The sequence below is a fragment of the Hemiscyllium ocellatum genome, chromosome 35, assembly GCF_020745735.1.
Source record: "Hemiscyllium ocellatum isolate sHemOce1 chromosome 35, sHemOce1.pat.X.cur, whole genome shotgun sequence".
Classification (NCBI taxonomy): domain Eukaryota; kingdom Metazoa; phylum Chordata; class Chondrichthyes; order Orectolobiformes; family Hemiscylliidae; genus Hemiscyllium; species Hemiscyllium ocellatum.
Genome location: NC_083435.1, coordinates 14,393,316 through 14,410,590, shown reverse-complemented (window position 1 = coordinate 14,410,590; position 17,275 = coordinate 14,393,316). Strand labels below are relative to the sequence as shown.

General features: G+C 49.7%; 9 non-coding genes across 9 annotated transcripts; all 9 read left to right on the top strand.

The window, feature by feature from the left end:
* Positions 1 to 420: 420 nt before the first annotated feature.
* Positions 421 to 492, top strand: trnad-guc (transfer RNA aspartic acid (anticodon GUC)). Its single transcript has one exon. It is a non-coding gene; the product is annotated as a tRNA-Asp (tRNA).
* Positions 493 to 2,420: 1,928 nt separating this feature from the next.
* trnad-guc (transfer RNA aspartic acid (anticodon GUC)) lies at positions 2,421 to 2,492 on the top strand. The gene has a single exon. It is a non-coding gene; the product is annotated as a tRNA-Asp (tRNA).
* A 1,928-nt stretch (positions 2,493 to 4,420) lies between these two features.
* trnad-guc (transfer RNA aspartic acid (anticodon GUC)) lies at positions 4,421 to 4,492 on the top strand. The gene has a single exon. It is a non-coding gene; the product is annotated as a tRNA-Asp (tRNA).
* Positions 4,493 to 6,420: 1,928 nt separating this feature from the next.
* trnad-guc (transfer RNA aspartic acid (anticodon GUC)) lies at positions 6,421 to 6,492 on the top strand. The gene has a single exon. It is a non-coding gene; the product is annotated as a tRNA-Asp (tRNA).
* Positions 6,493 to 8,420: 1,928 nt separating this feature from the next.
* trnad-guc (transfer RNA aspartic acid (anticodon GUC)) lies at positions 8,421 to 8,492 on the top strand. Its single transcript has one exon. It is a non-coding gene; the product is annotated as a tRNA-Asp (tRNA).
* A 1,928-nt stretch (positions 8,493 to 10,420) lies between these two features.
* Positions 10,421 to 10,492, top strand: trnad-guc (transfer RNA aspartic acid (anticodon GUC)). The gene has a single exon. It is a non-coding gene; the product is annotated as a tRNA-Asp (tRNA).
* A 1,925-nt stretch (positions 10,493 to 12,417) lies between these two features.
* Positions 12,418 to 12,489, top strand: trnad-guc (transfer RNA aspartic acid (anticodon GUC)). Its single transcript has one exon. It is a non-coding gene; the product is annotated as a tRNA-Asp (tRNA).
* Positions 12,490 to 14,414: 1,925 nt separating this feature from the next.
* On the top strand, positions 14,415 to 14,486 carry trnad-guc (transfer RNA aspartic acid (anticodon GUC)). Its single transcript has one exon. It is a non-coding gene; the product is annotated as a tRNA-Asp (tRNA).
* A 1,925-nt stretch (positions 14,487 to 16,411) lies between these two features.
* On the top strand, positions 16,412 to 16,483 carry trnad-guc (transfer RNA aspartic acid (anticodon GUC)). Its single transcript has one exon. It is a non-coding gene; the product is annotated as a tRNA-Asp (tRNA).
* The last annotated feature ends 792 nt before the right edge of the window (positions 16,484 to 17,275 follow it).

Sequence of the window (17,275 nt, the reverse complement as noted above, 5' to 3'; positions counted from 1 at the left end):
GGGAGCGATTGATGGGTGGGAGTTGAAGCTGAGGGGACGAGCTTGAAAAGGGCAATCTTTCATGTTGAGTCCATTTGGCAGCGGGAATTGAAGCCAGGCTGCTGGATTTGTGCTGTATTCCAGGCCAGCGTATGAATCAGTTTGTCAGAAGCAGGTAACGGGAGAGCGCGTGGATCAGCAGCGGACCAAGTTTAACACAGATGGTAGGGCACAACGAAAAGGCTGTTTTACAGCAGCGGCGGATTACTTGAAAGATAGATATTCACAGAATAAAACATGAAAACAACAATAACTGATATCTTAATCATCTCCACAGAGGTAGAAGATGATCTAAAGAAAAACTCAAATTGACAACAAATCAAGATTACACATAAGCACATTCTATCTAATACCCATGTCGCAGAGCGCAAAGCCGTGCAATCCTCGGTAGTATAGTGGTTAGTATCCCCGCCTGTCACGCGGGAGACCGGGGTTCAATTCCCCGCCGGGGAGTCGGCGGCATTTTGAGAGGCACGCACCATATCTCAATGCAGGAGTGCCCAATTCAAGTCCCGTTTGCTCCAAAGGCGTGCATTCACATGTCCGAGCGGCCTGCTCTTGCCAACAAACCAAACATGTCGTAGTCTCGATTCTGCTCTCCCTGGCAAACTTGTCCTTTCATCCATTTGAGACTTCCTGCTTTTTGACCACCAATCAAAACTGCCGTTCTGGAGAAGCGTCACTGGACCACAAACGTTGACTGCTTTCTTCCCCCACTCCAGATGCTGACTTTCTCCAGCAATTTCTGTTTCCCATTCTGATTTTGTTGTTACTTCGTCCCGTCGGTGGGCATATAACTCCCACGCAAACGGAGTGCAAATGAAAACCTTTAAGCAACCGGTAGCGACAAATGAATGTCAGGTTTCCCCGCTTCCTCCCTCCCTCCAATCAAAAAGGGGTCACTCCCCCTCAGAGTTTGGACCTGATCCTGCGATTAAGGTGACGCAACACCGTCCCCTGCTGCTGGCAGGCTGTACTACACCCACAGTGGAAAGTCCAAGTCATCTGAGTGGCATTGTCTGCTCTTCTCGATAGAAGGACAAAGCCCAGTGGCTGGGTTAACATGAAGGTCAACACAGAGGCAAGCTTGAGAAAGCACGTGCAGGAACTCCACCTACACTGTTGGCACCATAGAATCACCACAGTGTGGAAGCAGGCCATTCAGACGGACAGGTCCACACCGACCCTTCTGAAGAGAAACCCATGCAGATCCATGCTCGGCACTGAGGGATCCCAGCTGAAAATGTGTTGCTGGTCAAAGCACAGCAGGCCAGGCAGCATCTCAGGAATAGGGAATTCGACGTTTCGAGCATAAGCCCTTCAAAGTTCACCAGTTCCCAATGTTGGGGACGTCCAGAACCAGGGGTCACAGTCTCAGAATGAAGGGCAAGCGATTCTGGAAGAATTTTTCTCTCAGAGAGTGGTGAGCCTGTGGACTTGTCTCCCACAGGAAGATGCGGTTAAGACGGTTTGGGAGATACGTTCAATAGCGAGCCGGACGTGGAACTTGCAGCTAAAGTGATCCAGGGGTACGGAGAGGAAGCTGGAGTGGTCACTGAAATGGCATGTTCAGTCATGATGATCTTGAATGGTGGTGATGATGTCTCGAAGGGCTGAATGGAACGAGTGAGGAGTGCAGTTGCTGGAAATCAGAGTCTCGATTGGAGTGGTGCTGGAAAAACAAAGCAAGTCAGGCAGCATCCTGATTTTCCTGCTCCTCGGATGCTGCCTGACTTGAAGGGCTGAATGGCCTACTCCTGCACTTCTTTTCTATGTTTCCATGTTGAACGCATGGCTCAGAGACTGACGTGAGTTGGAAGTAAACCTGCGATTAACTGTTCGTCCTCATGATTTTATAAACATCAAGAAATTGTTGGCAAAGTGTTTCGACGTTTACAGTGGAGCTGATGCAGCGTGCAGTAAAGTCACCACCGTCCTCCAGGAGCACTGCTCTCTGATGAGGGAGCGATTGATGGGTGGGAGTTGAAGCTGAGGGGACGAGCTTGAAAAGGGCAATCTTTCATGTTGAGTCCATTTGGCAGCGGGAATTGAAGCCAGGCTGCTGGATTTGTGCTGTATTCCAGGCCAGCGTATGAATCAGTTTGTCAGAAGCAGGTAACGGGAGAGCGCGTGGATCAGCAGCGGACCAAGTTTAACACAGATGGTAGGGCACAACGAAAAGGCTGTTTTACAGCAGCGGCGGATTACTTGAAAGATAGATATTCACAGAATAAAACATGAAAACAACAATAACTGATATCTTAATCATCTCCACAGAGGTAGAAGATGATCTAAAGAAAAACTCAAATTGACAACAAATCAAGATTACACATAAGCACATTCTATCTAATACCCATGTCGCAGAGCGCAAAGCCGTGCAATCCTCGGTAGTATAGTGGTTAGTATCCCCGCCTGTCACGCGGGAGACCGGGGTTCAATTCCCCGCCGGGGAGTCGGCGGCATTTTGAGAGGCACGCACCATATCTCAATGCAGGAGTGCCCAATTCAAGTCCCGTTTGCTCCAAAGGCGTGCATTCACATGTCCGAGCGGCCTGCTCTTGCCAACAAACCAAACATGTCGTAGTCTCGATTCTGCTCTCCCTGGCAAACTTGTCCTTTCATCCATTTGAGACTTCCTGCTTTTTGACCACCAATCAAAACTGCCGTTCTGGAGAAGCGTCACTGGACCACAAACGTTGACTGCTTTCTTCCCCCACTCCAGATGCTGACTTTCTCCAGCAATTTCTGTTTCCCATTCTGATTTTGTTGTTACTTCGTCCCGTCGGTGGGCATATAACTCCCACGCAAACGGAGTGCAAATGAAAACCTTTAAGCAACCGGTAGCGACAAATGAATGTCAGGTTTCCCCGCTTCCTCCCTCCCTCCAATCAAAAAGGGGTCACTCCCCCTCAGAGTTTGGACCTGATCCTGCGATTAAGGTGACGCAACACCGTCCCCTGCTGCTGGCAGGCTGTACTACACCCACAGTGGAAAGTCCAAGTCATCTGAGTGGCATTGTCTGCTCTTCTCGATAGAAGGACAAAGCCCAGTGGCTGGGTTAACATGAAGGTCAACACAGAGGCAAGCTTGAGAAAGCACGTGCAGGAACTCCACCTACACTGTTGGCACCATAGAATCACCACAGTGTGGAAGCAGGCCATTCAGACGGACAGGTCCACACCGACCCTTCTGAAGAGAAACCCATGCAGATCCATGCTCGGCACTGAGGGATCCCAGCTGAAAATGTGTTGCTGGTCAAAGCACAGCAGGCCAGGCAGCATCTCAGGAATAGGGAATTCGACGTTTCGAGCATAAGCCCTTCAAAGTTCACCAGTTCCCAATGTTGGGGACGTCCAGAACCAGGGGTCACAGTCTCAGAATGAAGGGCAAGCGATTCTGGAAGAATTTTTCTCTCAGAGAGTGGTGAGCCTGTGGACTTGTCTCCCACAGGAAGATGCGGTTAAGACGGTTTGGGAGATACGTTCAATAGCGAGCCGGACGTGGAACTTGCAGCTAAAGTGATCCAGGGGTACGGAGAGGAAGCTGGAGTGGTCACTGAAATGGCATGTTCAGTCATGATGATCTTGAATGGTGGTGATGATGTCTCGAAGGGCTGAATGGAACGAGTGAGGAGTGCAGTTGCTGGAAATCAGAGTCTCGATTGGAGTGGTGCTGGAAAAACAAAGCAAGTCAGGCAGCATCCTGATTTTCCTGCTCCTCGGATGCTGCCTGACTTGAAGGGCTGAATGGCCTACTCCTGCACTTCTTTTCTATGTTTCCATGTTGAACGCATGGCTCAGAGACTGACGTGAGTTGGAAGTAAACCTGCGATTAACTGTTCGTCCTCACGATTTTATAAACATCAAGAAATTGTTGGCAAAGTGTTTCGACGTTTACAGTGGAGCTGATGCAGCGTGCAGTAAAGTCACCACCGTCCTCCAGGAGCACTGCTCTCTGATGAGGGAGCGATTGATGGGTGGGAGTTGAAGCTGAGGGGACGAGCTTGAAAAGGGCAATCTTTCATGTTGAGTCCATTTGGCAGCGGGAATTGAAGCCAGGCTGCTGGATTTGTGCTGTATTCCAGGCCAGCGTATGAATCAGTTTGTCAGAAGCAGGTAACGGGAGAGCGCGTGGATCAGCAGCGGACCAAGTTTAACACAGATGGTAGGGCACAACGAAAAGGCTGTTTTACAGCAGCGGCGGATTACTTGAAAGATAGATATTCACAGAATAAAACATGAAAACAACAATAACTGATATCTTAATCATCTCCACAGAGGTAGAAGATGATCTAAAGAAAAACTCAAATTGACAACAAATCAAGATTACACATAAGCACATTCTATCTAATACCCATGTCGCAGAGCGCAAAGCCGTGCAATCCTCGGTAGTATAGTGGTTAGTATCCCCGCCTGTCACGCGGGAGACCGGGGTTCAATTCCCCGCCGGGGAGTCGGCGGCATTTTGAGAGGCACGCACCATATCTCAATGCAGGAGTGCCCAATTCAAGTCCCGTTTGCTCCAAAGGCGTGCATTCACATGTCCGAGCGGCCTGCTCTTGCCAACAAACCAAACATGTCGTAGTCTCGATTCTGCTCTCCCTGGCAAACTTGTCCTTTCATCCATTTGAGACTTCCTGCTTTTTGACCACCAATCAAAACTGCCGTTCTGGAGAAGCGTCACTGGACCACAAACGTTGACTGCTTTCTTCCCCCACTCCAGATGCTGACTTTCTCCAGCAATTTCTGTTTCCCATTCTGATTTTGTTGTTACTTCGTCCCGTCGGTGGGCATATAACTCCCACGCAAACGGAGTGCAAATGAAAACCTTTAAGCAACCGGTAGCGACAAATGAATGTCAGGTTTCCCCGCTTCCTCCCTCCCTCCAATCAAAAAGGGGTCACTCCCCCTCAGAGTTTGGACCTGATCCTGCGATTAAGGTGACGCAACACCGTCCCCTGCTGCTGGCAGGCTGTACTACACCCACAGTGGAAAGTCCAAGTCATCTGAGTGGCATTGTCTGCTCTTCTCGATAGAAGGACAAAGCCCAGTGGCTGGGTTAACATGAAGGTCAACACAGAGGCAAGCTTGAGAAAGCACGTGCAGGAACTCCACCTACACTGTTGGCACCATAGAATCACCACAGTGTGGAAGCAGGCCATTCAGACGGACAGGTCCACACCGACCCTTCTGAAGAGAAACCCATGCAGATCCATGCTCGGCACTGAGGGATCCCAGCTGAAAATGTGTTGCTGGTCAAAGCACAGCAGGCCAGGCAGCATCTCAGGAATAGGGAATTCGACGTTTCGAGCATAAGCCCTTCAAAGTTCACCAGTTCCCAATGTTGGGGACGTCCAGAACCAGGGGTCACAGTCTCAGAATGAAGGGCAAGCGATTCTGGAAGAATTTTTCTCTCAGAGAGTGGTGAGCCTGTGGACTTGTCTCCCACAGGAAGATGCGGTTAAGACGGTTTGGGAGATACGTTCAATAGCGAGCCGGACGTGGAACTTGCAGCTAAAGTGATCCAGGGGTACGGAGAGGAAGCTGGAGTGGTCACTGAAATGGCATGTTCAGTCATGATGATCTTGAATGGTGGTGATGATGTCTCGAAGGGCTGAATGGAACGAGTGAGGAGTGCAGTTGCTGGAAATCAGAGTCTCGATTGGAGTGGTGCTGGAAAAACAAAGCAAGTCAGGCAGCATCCTGATTTTCCTGCTCCTCGGATGCTGCCTGACTTGAAGGGCTGAATGGCCTACTCCTGCACTTCTTTTCTATGTTTCCATGTTGAACGCATGGCTCAGAGACTGACGTGAGTTGGAAGTAAACCTGCGATTAACTGTTCGTCCTCATGATTTTATAAACATCAAGAAATTGTTGGCAAAGTGTTTCGACGTTTACAGTGGAGCTGATGCAGCGTGCAGTAAAGTCACCACCGTCCTCCAGGAGCACTGCTCTCTGATGAGGGAGCGATTGATGGGTGGGAGTTGAAGCTGAGGGGACGAGCTTGAAAAGGGCAATCTTTCATGTTGAGTCCATTTGGCAGCGGGAATTGAAGCCAGGCTGCTGGATTTGTGCTGTATTCCAGGCCAGCGTATGAATCAGTTTGTCAGAAGCAGGTAACGGGAGAGCGCGTGGATCAGCAGCGGACCAAGTTTAACACAGATGGTAGGGCACAACGAAAAGGCTGTTTTACAGCAGCGGCGGATTACTTGAAAGATAGATATTCACAGAATAAAACATGAAAACAACAATAACTGATATCTTAATCATCTCCACAGAGGTAGAAGATGATCTAAAGAAAAACTCAAATTGACAACAAATCAAGATTACACATAAGCACATTCTATCTAATACCCATGTCGCAGAGCGCAAAGCCGTGCAATCCTCGGTAGTATAGTGGTTAGTATCCCCGCCTGTCACGCGGGAGACCGGGGTTCAATTCCCCGCCGGGGAGTCGGCGGCATTTTGAGAGGCACGCACCATATCTCAATGCAGGAGTGCCCAATTCAAGTCCCGTTTGCTCCAAAGGCGTGCATTCACATGTCCGAGCGGCCTGCTCTTGCCAACAAACCAAACATGTCGTAGTCTCGATTCTGCTCTCCCTGGCAAACTTGTCCTTTCATCCATTTGAGACTTCCTGCTTTTTGACCACCAATCAAAACTGCCGTTCTGGAGAAGCGTCACTGGACCACAAACGTTGACTGCTTTCTTCCCCCACTCCAGATGCTGACTTTCTCCAGCAATTTCTGTTTCCCATTCTGATTTTGTTGTTACTTCGTCCCGTCGGTGGGCATATAACTCCCACGCAAACGGAGTGCAAATGAAAACCTTTAAGCAACCGGTAGCGACAAATGAATGTCAGGTTTCCCCGCTTCCTCCCTCCCTCCAATCAAAAAGGGGTCACTCCCCCTCAGAGTTTGGACCTGATCCTGCGATTAAGGTGACGCAACACCGTCCCCTGCTGCTGGCAGGCTGTACTACACCCACAGTGGAAAGTCCAAGTCATCTGAGTGGCATTGTCTGCTCTTCTCGATAGAAGGACAAAGCCCAGTGGCTGGGTTAACATGAAGGTCAACACAGAGGCAAGCTTGAGAAAGCACGTGCAGGAACTCCACCTACACTGTTGGCACCATAGAATCACCACAGTGTGGAAGCAGGCCATTCAGACGGACAGGTCCACACCGACCCTTCTGAAGAGAAACCCATGCAGATCCATGCTCGGCACTGAGGGATCCCAGCTGAAAATGTGTTGCTGGTCAAAGCACAGCAGGCCAGGCAGCATCTCAGGAATAGGGAATTCGACGTTTCGAGCATAAGCCCTTCAAAGTTCACCAGTTCCCAATGTTGGGGACGTCCAGAACCAGGGGTCACAGTCTCAGAATGAAGGGCAAGCGATTCTGGAAGAATTTTTCTCTCAGAGAGTGGTGAGCCTGTGGACTTGTCTCCCACAGGAAGATGCGGTTAAGACGGTTTGGGAGATACGTTCAATAGCGAGCCGGACGTGGAACTTGCAGCTAAAGTGATCCAGGGGTACGGAGAGGAAGCTGGAGTGGTCACTGAAATGGCATGTTCAGTCATGATGATCTTGAATGGTGGTGATGATGTCTCGAAGGGCTGAATGGAACGAGTGAGGAGTGCAGTTGCTGGAAATCAGAGTCTCGATTGGAGTGGTGCTGGAAAAACAAAGCAAGTCAGGCAGCATCCTGATTTTCCTGCTCCTCGGATGCTGCCTGACTTGAAGGGCTGAATGGCCTACTCCTGCACTTCTTTTCTATGTTTCCATGTTGAACGCATGGCTCAGAGACTGACGTGAGTTGGAAGTAAACCTGCGATTAACTGTTCGTCCTCATGATTTTATAAACATCAAGAAATTGTTGGCAAAGTGTTTCGACGTTTACAGTGGAGCTGATGCAGCGTGCAGTAAAGTCACCACCGTCCTCCAGGAGCACTGCTCTCTGATGAGGGAGCGATTGATGGGTGGGAGTTGAAGCTGAGGGGACGAGCTTGAAAAGGGCAATCTTTCATGTTGAGTCCATTTGGCAGCGGGAATTGAAGCCAGGCTGCTGGATTTGTGCTGTATTCCAGGCCAGCGTATGAATCAGTTTGTCAGAAGCAGGTAACGGGAGAGCGCGTGGATCAGCAGCGGACCAAGTTTAACACAGATGGTAGGGCACAACGAAAAGGCTGTTTTACAGCAGCGGCGGATTACTTGAAAGATAGATATTCACAGAATAAAACATGAAAACAACAATAACTGATATCTTAATCATCTCCACAGAGGTAGAAGATGATCTAAAGAAAAACTCAAATTGACAACAAATCAAGATTACACATAAGCACATTCTATCTAATACCCATGTCGCAGAGCGCAAAGCCGTGCAATCCTCGGTAGTATAGTGGTTAGTATCCCCGCCTGTCACGCGGGAGACCGGGGTTCAATTCCCCGCCGGGGAGTCGGCGGCATTTTGAGAGGCACGCACCATATCTCAATGCAGGAGTGCCCAATTCAAGTCCCGTTTGCTCCAAAGGCGTGCATTCACATGTCCGAGCGGCCTGCTCTTGCCAACAAACCAAACATGTCGTAGTCTCGATTCTGCTCTCCCTGGCAAACTTGTCCTTTCATCCATTTGAGACTTCCTGCTTTTTGACCACCAATCAAAACTGCCGTTCTGGAGAAGCGTCACTGGACCACAAACGTTGACTGCTTTCTTCCCCCACTCCAGATGCTGACTTTCTCCAGCAATTTCTGTTTCCCATTCTGATTTTGTTGTTACTTCGTCCCGTCGGTGGGCATATAACTCCCACGCAAACGGAGTGCAAATGAAAACCTTTAAGCAACCGGTAGCGACAAATGAATGTCAGGTTTCCCCGCTTCCTCCCTCCCTCCAATCAAAAAGGGGTCACTCCCCCTCAGAGTTTGGACCTGATCCTGCGATTAAGGTGACGCAACACCGTCCCCTGCTGCTGGCAGGCTGTACTACACCCACAGTGGAAAGTCCAAGTCATCTGAGTGGCATTGTCTGCTCTTCTCGATAGAAGGACAAAGCCCAGTGGCTGGGTTAACATGAAGGTCAACACAGAGGCAAGCTTGAGAAAGCACGTGCAGGAACTCCACCTACACTGTTGGCACCATAGAATCACCACAGTGTGGAAGCAGGCCATTCAGACGGACAGGTCCACACCGACCCTTCTGAAGAGAAACCCATGCAGATCCATGCTCGGCACTGAGGGATCCCAGCTGAAAATGTGTTGCTGGTCAAAGCACAGCAGGCCAGGCAGCATCTCAGGAATAGGGAATTCGACGTTTCGAGCATAAGCCCTTCAAAGTTCACCAGTTCCCAATGTTGGGGACGTCCAGAACCAGGGGTCACAGTCTCAGAATGAAGGGCAAGCGATTCTGGAAGAATTTTTCTCTCAGAGAGTGGTGAGCCTGTGGACTTGTCTCCCACAGGAAGATGCGGTTAAGACGGTTTGGGAGATACGTTCAATAGCGAGCCGGACGTGGAACTTGCAGCTAAAGTGATCCAGGGGTACGGAGAGGAAGCTGGAGTGGTCACTGAAATGGCATGTTCAGTCATGATGATCTTGAATGGTGGTGATGATGTCTCGAAGGGCTGAATGGAACGAGTGAGGAGTGCAGTTGCTGGAAATCAGAGTCTCGATTGGAGTGGTGCTGGAAAAACAAAGCAAGTCAGGCAGCATCCTGATTTTCCTGCTCCTCGGATGCTGCCTGACTTGAAGGGCTGAATGGCCTACTCCTGCACTTCTTTTCTATGTTTCCATGTTGAACGCATGGCTCAGAGACTGACGTGAGTTGGAAGTAAACCTGCGATTAACTGTTCGTCCTCATGATTTTATAAACATCAAGAAATTGTTGGCAAAGTGTTTCGACGTTTACAGTGGAGCTGATGCAGCGTGCAGTAAAGTCACCACCGTCCTCCAGGAGCACTGCTCTCTGATGAGGGAGCGATTGATGGGTGGGAGTTGAAGCTGAGGGGACGAGCTTGAAAAGGGCAATCTTTCATGTTGAGTCCATTTGGCAGCGGGAATTGAAGCCAGGCTGCTGGATTTGTGCTGTATTCCAGGCCAGCGTATGAATCAGTTTGTCAGAAGCAGGTAACGGGAGAGCGCGTGGATCAGCAGCGGACCAAGTTTAACACAGATGGTAGGGCACAACGAAAAGGCTGTTTTACAGCAGCGGCGGATTACTTGAAAGATAGATATTCACAGAATAAAACATGAAAACAACAATAACTGATATCTTAATCATCTCCACAGAGGTAGAAGATGATCTAAAGAAAAACTCAAATTGACAACAAATCAAGATTACACATAAGCACATTCTATCTAATACCCATGTCGCAGAGCGCAAAGCCGTGCAATCCTCGGTAGTATAGTGGTTAGTATCCCCGCCTGTCACGCGGGAGACCGGGGTTCAATTCCCCGCCGGGGAGTCGGCGGCATTTTGAGAGGCACGCACCATATCTCAATGCAGGAGTGCCCAATTCAAGTCCCGTTTGCTCCAAAGGCGTGCATTCACATGTCCGAGCGGCCTGCTCTTGCCAACAAACCAAACATGTCGTAGTCTCGATTCTGCTCTCCCTGGCAAACTTGTCCTTTCATCCATTTGAGACTTCCTGCTTTTTGACCACCAATCAAAACTGCCGTTCTGGAGAAGCGTCACTGGACCACAAACGTTGACTGCTTTCTTCCCCCACTCCAGATGCTGACTTTCTCCAGCAATTTCTGTTTCCCATTCTGATTTTGTTGTTACTTCGTCCCGTCGGTGGGCATATAACTCCCACGCAAACGGAGTGCAAATGAAAACCTTTAAGCAACCGGTAGCGACAAATGAATGTCAGGTTTCCCCGCTTCCTCCCTCCCTCCAATCAAAAAGGGGTCACTCCCCCTCAGAGTTTGGACCTGATCCTGCGATTAAGGTGACGCAACACCGTCCCCTGCTGCTGGCAGGCTGTACTACACCCACAGTGGAAAGTCCAAGTCATCTGAGTGGCATTGTCTGCTCTTCTCGATAGAAGGACAAAGCCCAGTGGCTGGGTTAACATGAAGGTCAACACAGAGGCAAGCTTGAGAAAGCACGTGCAGGAACTCCACCTACACTGTTGGCACCATAGAATCACCACAGTGTGGAAGCAGGCCATTCAGACGGACAGGTCCACACCGACCCTTCTGAAGAGAAACCCATGCAGATCCATGCTCGGCACTGAGGGATCCCAGCTGAAAATGTGTTGCTGGTCAAAGCACAGCAGGCCAGGCAGCATCTCAGGAATAGGGAATTCGACGTTTCGAGCATAAGCCCTTCAAAGTTCACCAGTTCCCAATGTTGGGGACGTCCAGAACCAGGGGTCACAGTCTCAGAATGAAGGGCAAGCGATTCTGGAAGAATTTTTCTCTCAGAGAGTGGTGAGCCTGTGGACTTGTCTCCCACAGGAAGATGCGGTTAAGACGGTTTGGGAGATACGTTCAATAGCGAGCCGGACGTGGAACTTGCAGCTAAAGTGATCCAGGGGTACGGAGAGGAAGCTGGAGTGGTCACTGAAATGGCATGTTCAGTCATGATGATCTTGAATGGTGGTGATGTCTCGAAGGGCTGAATGGAACGAGTGAGGAGTGCAGTTGCTGGAAATCAGAGTCTCGATTGGAGTGGTGCTGGAAAAACAAAGCAAGTCAGGCAGCATCCTGATTTTCCTGCTCCTCGGATGCTGCCTGACTTGAAGGGCTGAATGGCCTACTCCTGCACTTCTTTTCTATGTTTCCATGTTGAACGCATGGCTCAGAGACTGACGTGAGTTGGAAGTAAACCTGCGATTAACTGTTCGTCCTCATGATTTTATAAACATCAAGAAATTGTTGGCAAAGTGTTTCGACGTTTACAGTGGAGCTGATGCAGCGTGCAGTAAAGTCACCACCGTCCTCCAGGAGCACTGCTCTCTGATGAGGGAGCGATTGATGGGTGGGAGTTGAAGCTGAGGGGACGAGCTTGAAAAGGGCAATCTTTCATGTTGAGTCCATTTGGCAGCGGGAATTGAAGCCAGGCTGCTGGATTTGTGCTGTATTCCAGGCCAGCGTATGAATCAGTTTGTCAGAAGCAGGTAACGGGAGAGCGCGTGGATCAGCAGCGGACCAAGTTTAACACAGATGGTAGGGCACAACGAAAAGGCTGTTTTACAGCAGCGGCGGATTACTTGAAAGATAGATATTCACAGAATAAAACATGAAAACAACAATAACTGATATCTTAATCATCTCCACAGAGGTAGAAGATGATCTAAAGAAAAACTCAAATTGACAACAAATCAAGATTACACATAAGCACATTCTATCTAATACCCATGTCGCAGAGCGCAAAGCCGTGCAATCCTCGGTAGTATAGTGGTTAGTATCCCCGCCTGTCACGCGGGAGACCGGGGTTCAATTCCCCGCCGGGGAGTCGGCGGCATTTTGAGAGGCACGCACCATATCTCAATGCAGGAGTGCCCAATTCAAGTCCCGTTTGCTCCAAAGGCGTGCATTCACATGTCCGAGCGGCCTGCTCTTGCCAACAAACCAAACATGTCGTAGTCTCGATTCTGCTCTCCCTGGCAAACTTGTCCTTTCATCCATTTGAGACTTCCTGCTTTTTGACCACCAATCAAAACTGCCGTTCTGGAGAAGCGTCACTGGACCACAAACGTTGACTGCTTTCTTCCCCCACTCCAGATGCTGACTTTCTCCAGCAATTTCTGTTTCCCATTCTGATTTTGTTGTTACTTCGTCCCGTCGGTGGGCATATAACTCCCACGCAAACGGAGTGCAAATGAAAACCTTTAAGCAACCGGTAGCGACAAATGAATGTCAGGTTTCCCCGCTTCCTCCCTCCCTCCAATCAAAAAGGGGTCACTCCCCCTCAGAGTTTGGACCTGATCCTGCGATTAAGGTGACGCAACACCGTCCCCTGCTGCTGGCAGGCTGTACTACACCCACAGTGGAAAGTCCAAGTCATCTGAGTGGCATTGTCTGCTCTTCTCGATAGAAGGACAAAGCCCAGTGGCTGGGTTAACATGAAGGTCAACACAGAGGCAAGCTTGAGAAAGCACGTGCAGGAACTCCACCTACACTGTTGGCACCATAGAATCACCACAGTGTGGAAGCAGGCCATTCAGACGGACAGGTCCACACCGACCCTTCTGAAGAGAAACCCATGCAGATCCATGCTCGGCACTGAGGGATCCCAGCTGAAAATGTGTTGCTGGTCAAAGCACAGCAGGCCAGGCAGCATCTCAGGAATAGGGAATTCGACGTTTCGAGCATAAGCCCTTCAAAGTTCACCAGTTCCCAATGTTGGGGACGTCCAGAACCAGGGGTCACAGTCTCAGAATGAAGGGCAAGCGATTCTGGAAGAATTTTTCTCTCAGAGAGTGGTGAGCCTGTGGACTTGTCTCCCACAGGAAGATGCGGTTAAGACGGTTTGGGAGATACGTTCAATAGCGAGCCGGACGTGGAACTTGCAGCTAAAGTGATCCAGGGGTACGGAGAGGAAGCTGGAGTGGTCACTGAAATGGCATGTTCAGTCATGATGATCTTGAATGGTGGTGATGTCTCGAAGGGCTGAATGGAACGAGTGAGGAGTGCAGTTGCTGGAAATCAGAGTCTCGATTGGAGTGGTGCTGGAAAAACAAAGCAAGTCAGGCAGCATCCTGATTTTCCTGCTCCTCGGATGCTGCCTGACTTGAAGGGCTGAATGGCCTACTCCTGCACTTCTTTTCTATGTTTCCATGTTGAACGCATGGCTCAGAGACTGACGTGAGTTGGAAGTAAACCTGCGATTAACTGTTCGTCCTCATGATTTTATAAACATCAAGAAATTGTTGGCAAAGTGTTTCGACGTTTACAGTGGAGCTGATGCAGCGTGCAGTAAAGTCACCACCGTCCTCCAGGAGCACTGCTCTCTGATGAGGGAGCGATTGATGGGTGGGAGTTGAAGCTGAGGGGACGAGCTTGAAAAGGGCAATCTTTCATGTTGAGTCCATTTGGCAGCGGGAATTGAAGCCAGGCTGCTGGATTTGTGCTGTATTCCAGGCCAGCGTATGAATCAGTTTGTCAGAAGCAGGTAACGGGAGAGCGCGTGGATCAGCAGCGGACCAAGTTTAACACAGATGGTAGGGCACAACGAAAAGGCTGTTTTACAGCAGCGGCGGATTACTTGAAAGATAGATATTCACAGAATAAAACATGAAAACAACAATAACTGATATCTTAATCATCTCCACAGAGGTAGAAGATGATCTAAAGAAAAACTCAAATTGACAACAAATCAAGATTACACATAAGCACATTCTATCTAATACCCATGTCGCAGAGCGCAAAGCCGTGCAATCCTCGGTAGTATAGTGGTTAGTATCCCCGCCTGTCACGCGGGAGACCGGGGTTCAATTCCCCGCCGGGGAGTCGGCGGCATTTTGAGAGGCACGCACCATATCTCAATGCAGGAGTGCCCAATTCAAGTCCCGTTTGCTCCAAAGGCGTGCATTCACATGTCCGAGCGGCCTGCTCTTGCCAACAAACCAAACATGTCGTAGTCTCGATTCTGCTCTCCCTGGCAAACTTGTCCTTTCATCCATTTGAGACTTCCTGCTTTTTGACCACCAATCAAAACTGCCGTTCTGGAGAAGCGTCACTGGACCACAAACGTTGACTGCTTTCTTCCCCCACTCCAGATGCTGACTTTCTCCAGCAATTTCTGTTTCCCATTCTGATTTTGTTGTTACTTCGTCCCGTCGGTGGGCATATAACTCCCACGCAAACGGAGTGCAAATGAAAACCTTTAAGCAACCGGTAGCGACAAATGAATGTCAGGTTTCCCCGCTTCCTCCCTCCCTCCAATCAAAAAGGGGTCACTCCCCCTCAGAGTTTGGACCTGATCCTGCGATTAAGGTGACGCAACACCGTCCCCTGCTGCTGGCAGGCTGTACTACACCCACAGTGGAAAGTCCAAGTCATCTGAGTGGCATTGTCTGCTCTTCTCGATAGAAGGACAAAGCCCAGTGGCTGGGTTAACATGAAGGTCAACACAGAGGCAAGCTTGAGAAAGCACGTGCAGGAACTCCACCTACACTGTTGGCACCATAGAATCACCACAGTGTGGAAGCAGGCCATTCAGACGGACAGGTCCACACCGACCCTTCTGAAGAGAAACCCATGCAGATCCATGCTCGGCACTGAGGGATCCCAGCTGAAAATGTGTTGCTGGTCAAAGCACAGCAGGCCAGGCAGCATCTCAGGAATAGGGAATTCGACGTTTCGAGCATAAGCCCTTCAAAGTTCACCAGTTCCCAATGTTGGGGACGTCCAGAACCAGGGGTCACAGTCTCAGAATGAAGGGCAAGCGATTCTGGAAGAATTTTTCTCTCAGAGAGTGGTGAGCCTGTGGACTTGTCTCCCACAGGAAGATGCGGTTAAGACGGTTTGGGAGATACGTTCAATAGCGAGCCGGACGTGGAACTTGCAGCTAAAGTGATCCAGGGGTACGGAGAGGAAGCTGGAGTGGTCACTGAAATGGCATGTTCAGTCATGATGATCTTGAATGGTGGTGATGTCTCGAAGGGCTGAATGGAACGAGTGAGGAGTGCAGTTGCTGGAAATCAGAGTCTCGATTGGAGTGGTGCTGGAAAAACAAAGCAAGTCAGGCAGCATCCTGATTTTCCTGCTCCTCGGATGCTGCCTGACTTGAAGGGCTGAATGGCCTACTCCTGCACTTCTTTTCTATGTTTCCATGTTGAACGCATGGCTCAGAGACTGACGTGAGTTGGAAGTAAACCTGCGATTAACTGTTCGTCCTCATGATTTTATAAACATCAAGAAATTGTTGGCAAAGTGTTTCGACGTTTACAGTGGAGCTGATGCAGCGTGCAGTAAAGTCACCACCGTCCTCCAGGAGCACTGCTCTCTGATGAGGGAGCGATTGATGGGTGGGAGTTGAAGCTGAGGGGACGAGCTTGAAAAGGGCAATCTTTCATGTTGAGTCCATTTGGCAGCGGGAATTGAAGCCAGGCTGCTGGATTTGTGCTGTATTCCAGGCCAGCGTATGAATCAGTTTGTCAGAAGCAGGTAACGGGAGAGCGCGTGGATCAGCAGCGGACCAAGTTTAACACAGATGGTAGGGCACAACGAAAAGGCTGTTTTACAGCAGCGGCGGATTACTTGAAAGATAGATATTCACAGAATAAAACATGAAAACAACAATAACTGATATCTTAATCATCTCCACAGAGGTAGAAGATGATCTAAAGAAAAACTCAAATTGACAACAAATCAAGATTACACATAAGCACATTCTATCTAATACCCCTGTCGCAGAGAGCAAAGCCGTGCAATCCTCGGTAGTATAGTGGTTAGTATCCCCGCCTGTCACGCGGGAGACCGGGGTTCAATTCCCCGCCGGGGAGTCGGCGGCATTTTGAGAGGCACGCACCATATCTCAATGCAGGAGTGCCCAATTCAAGTCCCGTTTGCTCCAAAGGCGTGCATTCACATGTCCGAGCGGCCTGCTCTTGCCAACAAACCAAACATGTCGTAGTCTCGATTCTGCTCTCCCTGGCAAACTTGTCCTTTCATCCATTTGAGACTTCCTGCTTTTTGACCACCAATCAAAACTGCCGTTCTGGAGAAGCGTCACTGGACCACAAACGTTGACTGCTTTCTTCCCCCACTCCAGATGCTGACTTTCTCCAGCAATTTCTGTTTCCCATTCTGATTTTGTTGTTACTTCGTCCCGTCGGTGGGCATATAACTCCCACGCAAACGGAGTGCAAATGAAAACCTTTAAGCAACCGGTAGCGACAAATGAATGTCAGGTTTCCCCGCTTCCTCCCTCCCTCCAATCAAAAAGGGGTCACTCCCCCTCAGAGTTTGGACCTGATCCTGCGATTAAGGTGACGCAACACCGTCCCCTGCTGCTGGCAGGCTGTACTACACCCACAGTGGAAAGTCCAAGTCATCTGAGTGGCATTGTCTGCTCTTCTCGATAGAAGGACAAAGCCCAGTGGCTGGGTTAACATGAAGGTCAACACAGAGGCAAGCTTGAGAAAGCACGTGCAGGAACTCCACCTACACTGTTGGCACCATAGAATCACCACAGTGTGGAAGCAGGCCATTCAGACGGACAGGTCCACACCGACCCTTCTGAAGAGAAACCCATGCAGATCCATGCTCGGCACTGAGGGATCCCAGCTGAAAAT